The sequence below is a fragment of the Nicotiana tabacum genome, chromosome 8, assembly GCF_000715075.1.
Source record: "Nicotiana tabacum cultivar K326 chromosome 8, ASM71507v2, whole genome shotgun sequence".
NCBI lineage: Eukaryota > Viridiplantae > Streptophyta > Magnoliopsida > Solanales > Solanaceae > Nicotiana > Nicotiana tabacum.
This window is the reverse complement of record NC_134087.1, coordinates 203,709,282-203,714,350: the sequence shown is the minus strand read 5'-3', so window position 1 is coordinate 203,714,350 and position 5,069 is coordinate 203,709,282.

Sequence of the window (5,069 nt, the reverse complement as noted above, 5' to 3'; positions counted from 1 at the left end):
CTTGAACGTGCTACTGAGAGCTGCTTTTTAGCGGATCAAGAAATAATATTTTTTCCCAGAAACACACAATAACCAGAGGTTGACCGCCGATTAGAATAACATCCCTCCCAATTGACATCAGAATAAACAAGAAGGTTAGGAGATAAGTCACAGTAGAGTTGTAGGCCAAAATCAACAGTACCTTGAATGGCGAAAAATTCGCTTAACATTATGTAGATGAGCTTGGCGGGGTTGATGGAGAAACTATGATGCTAAGTTCACAACTTACTGGATATCGGGTCATGTGAAATCCAAATATTGTAATCCTCCAACCATTTTTCAATATTCAGTCGGATCTTTCAAAATAGGAGAATCAAGAGTGTGCCAATTCTGCTTACTATGTAAAGGAATAGTCACTGGTTTTGATTCAGATTAATTATGCCGTATCAACAAATCTGAGATATACTCTTTTTTTGGATAACATTAGTCCATCATAATTAGGAGTAATTTTAACCCCTAAAAAGAAGGGAAAAGGCCGTTATTGTCCTTGTACTATTGTAAATAGTATAGTTTGTCCTCCATTTCACTTTACGTCCAAACCCACCCTATCGTTAAAATATTTGTGCCACATAGGATCCAAGTCAGCTTTTTATTAAGTTGGCTAAGAATTAATGAAAAGCTGACTTGAAATCCTATGTGACAAAAATTTTGCGGGGTCAGGTACCACATTGGTCATCCGTTAGGGTTAGGGGTAATTCCACTTACTTTGTTAACGGTAGGGTGGTTTTGGTCATAAAGTAAAATAGAGGACAAACGTGTACTATTTACAATAGTACAGGGATAATCATGAACTTTTTCCCTACAAAGAATTTCAAAGGACCCCAAATCTTTCAAGGAGAACTCAGATTTCATAGCATCAATTTTCTTTTGAATAAGATTAGAAGAAGAGCCAAAGATAGCAATGTCATCAACGTATAAGAGAATAATTTGAGTACCTACATATGAGTATTAAAACATGCTATGATCTGAACGAATTTTCTTGAAGCCCAAATCTGAAAGACATGTGGTAAGGAGCTCAGAAAAGGGATTTTTACCTATCTATACCATATATCAAACCTTATTATCAAAAATGTTCATTATTTGTTATTTACCCGTGTAGTCCACACTTTTACTACAAATTATATACCAATCCAAAAATAGGTAGATTTTACCATAAAAAACACGCTAAAATGAAGGCACCAGATCTGCGTGTGATTCTGTCAACATTAAATTCGAATTGCTGCGTAATTCTCTCCTTCCTCAACGGAAAGAGATCTCTCTTCTCTCACTCAACTACAATTCTCAAAAAACGCAAGCTACTGAAGCTCTAGTAATCAAACGGAAAGGAGATTTCTGTTCTTCATCTTCATCTTCATCTGTTCTTCCATATATTTTCCACCATTGATAGCCATTAAAAAGCTTGAAAGCTTTGAATTCAAATTTGGGTTTTCAAAAATCATTATTTGTTTGGATTGGGTGTTGTTGTAAATAATTTGGAATATGTTTAGGAGTTTATATCTCAATTTTGAGGGGTTTTGGTGAAGATTAGACTTGGTTTTGACTGAATTTTAGATTGAAACTCGAAGAAGAAGAAGAAGAAGAAGAAGAAAACGTATTTCCAGAAATTATAGATAAATTGTAGTTAAATTGTAGAATTGTAGATAAATTGTAGATGAATTGTAGATTGGGAAGACTAAAACTTCTACAAATCTTCTACAATTATGTCGAAAATGCCAATTATGCTACAATTGAAATGAGAATTTGGATATTAAAATTCAATGTATCTATTTTTTAGATATCTTGTAGATAAATTGTAGATTATTTGTATTCTGATTGTAGATGCATTATTTTCTGTTTTCACAAATCCAAAACGACTAAAGCTTCTACAAAATCTTCTGCAAAAAACAGTCTACAATTTATCTACAATTTTTCTAATTTGACTACAATTTGACTACAAAATATCTACAAATTCTGGAAATATGTCTTCTTCTTCTTCTTCTTCTTCTTCTTCTTCTTCTTCTTCTTCTTCTTCTTCTTCTTCTTCTTCTTCTTCTTCTTCTTCTTCTTCTTCTTCTTCTTCGAGTTTCAATCGACTGTGTTAACCAGTAACCCTCAACCACTGCCCAAAAAAAAAGAGGTCAAAGAATTTCGAACTCTCTGCCATTATTATTTCCAGTGGGAATTCAAGCGGTTCGATCAAAGAATTTAAAATTTTCTTGTGAATCTGAAAATATGATATTTTTCGACGGTGGTGGGAAGTTGGGGATGATCAACGAGAGGAAGCATAAGAGCATCGTGAGTTGTGTGTGTGTTGTGAACAGTTGAGATGAAAGGAAAGAGAAAGTGGGAAGATACAGTCCTATAATTATGCCTAATATAAATGAACCCTTAATTATATCCCTAATTTGAATTATGGTATAGAAATGGTAATTTGGTATGCTTAAATGTAATAAATACAAACCTTAAACATTGAGGGTAATAAGGTTTGATATATGGTATAGATAGGTAAAAATCCCCTCAGAAAAAGCGCAAGGAGATTGTTTTAACCCATATAATGCCTTATTAATCTTGCAAACATAATCAGGAAAATCTGGATGGATGAAGCCTTGAGGTTGGCGCGTATAAACTATTTCTGCCAAATTTTCATGTAAGAAGGAATTAGAGATGTCTAATTGGCGCATAGTCCAATTTTGAGAGTATAAGAGAAAGAACCAAACATATAGTACAAGGTTTGACAACTAGAGCAAACGTTTGATCATAATCAATTCCAGGTTGTTGGGAGAAACCTTGGGCAACCATACGAGCCTTGTAGTACTCAATATGTCCATCAACTTTTCTTTTGATCTTGAATACCCATTTATTTCCAATAAAATTGTAATGAGGAGAAGGAGGAACTAATGTCCAAGACTTATTCAAAATAAAAGTGTTATATTCAGCGCTCATGGCATCTCTCCAAGATGGATCTTTTGAAGCTTCAAAGTAACAAGATGGCTCACGTAAAACATGGGAGGACACTTGTCACGCCCCAAAACCGAGGGGCGCGACCGGCGCTCGACCGGGCAGCCCCAGCCAAACGGACCTGGATGCCTTTCCTATTCCACGTGTTACCCCGCATTTCCATTTCCCATTAACCAAGTGAAATAGCCATTTATAAATTTAAACACATTCTTACGAGATTTACATAGCATACATAGCTACTTAGCGTGGTTTACAAGTTATACTGCCCAAAATACATAAGTACATAACCCACATTTCCTGTCTACGGAGCCTCTAGGGATACAAAAGAGTGATACAATACTTGCCGGTAATAAGACTCCGGCTATACATTACACCAAAAACCAAAACAAGACTGCGAAATAAAAAGCGGCATGAACCACGCAAGGCCCCGGGAGGAAAAGGGCTCACCAATGCTTCTGGCGAAAAGTGAAGGGGAGCTACGGTCGGTGGACTGGAGTACCTGCTATGGATCCACCTACAATCATAACACGAATGTAGCGCCCCCGGCAAAAAGGACGTCAACACATTTGAATTGTACTGGTATGTATGAACAAAGTTTCCCTAAGTAAACTCAAACCATACACAAGTAACAAGTAGTAATGGAACCAACAATCAAATACACATGAAAGAAAACCATCAAGCCAAACAAGTTACAATCTCTCCATTTTCCCTTCAACATTTTCACATCAATGATTTCACAACTTTCTCATATTTTCATTTCAATAGTGATTTCAATCACTTTTCCACCCTTATTACCTCGGCCACCCTTATCACCATAACCCACACCTTATTACTTCGTGTTGCGGTGTGCAACCCGATCCCACCGAACAATCACAATTCACTAACAACACAACAACAACAACAATTTACAAAGAACAACAACAACAATTCTCAAAGAATTTCTATAGCCATCAATACTATTTCCATCATATTCAACAACTCATATGCATTTTATGTCACCGCGATAATTGCCAATACAAGCCATATATGTTATTACCACAGTTGTTCCAACTGCATCATTTATGATTTCCTTCCATCATTTGTTTCTCAACTCTTACCACATAACACATTCACAATCACACATTTGGTTTATTGCCAATTACGTACACCATTATATCGGGAGACTTAACCACGAACAATCAAATCATACCAATCACAAAAATTCTACAAATAATCCATGTAGATATCACATACCAAATATTCGTACACCAAACAAAGTGACTTTACAAAGGTTAAAGTTAGCCATACATACCTTTCTTGATCTTTCCTTTAATTACTACTATATTCCGGAAATTCTAGCAACTTCAATCTATTTTGAGACATAACAAAATTTGAATACAAATTAGGAAGATATTCATAATTCTAGATCATTTGAGAATTTTATCAATTACTAGTTGTGCATCTTGATTTCAAATCTCTTTTACAAGATTCCCTTCATTTCCCAACCCAATCTTTACTTGTTTATATTCAACAATCTTCTCACAAACCTAATTTGTACATGCATGAATAATGAATACTCTCACATCCAAGAATCATCTTACTAATTACCCATTTCTAGTTAGATTTCAAAGTTGAAGAATTGGGGAAAAGAAATTCTTACATCTTTGAAGCCTTAGCAACCCTTTGATGCGATTTCAAGGTGTGATTCAAGGAAGAGTAGTGAAATCTTTAGTTTTCCCCTTTCCTCTCTCTAGAATCGCTCTCCCTTCTCTCTAGAATACCAGAAATTTCCCCAAAAATAAACCTCAATCGAGTTAAATAAAACGGGGTTCGAGTTTTAAAAACCCTTTTTTGTACTGCCGCGCCGCGTGGGGCACCGCGGGGCATGGGGAGTCTATGCAAAATGTATCTGGAAATGAAATTTGGGACCATACTGGAATTACTACTGGCGCGGCGCGCCGGGCACCGCATGGGGCGCCGCGGTTGTTCAAATTTCTGCGCTGCTTTGGTAATTTGGTCATAACTTTGTGTAGGAATGTCCGAATGACGAACGGTTTGAAGCGTTGGAAACTAGACTCAAAGACCTTTTATTTAATATGCTGTGCATCACACAA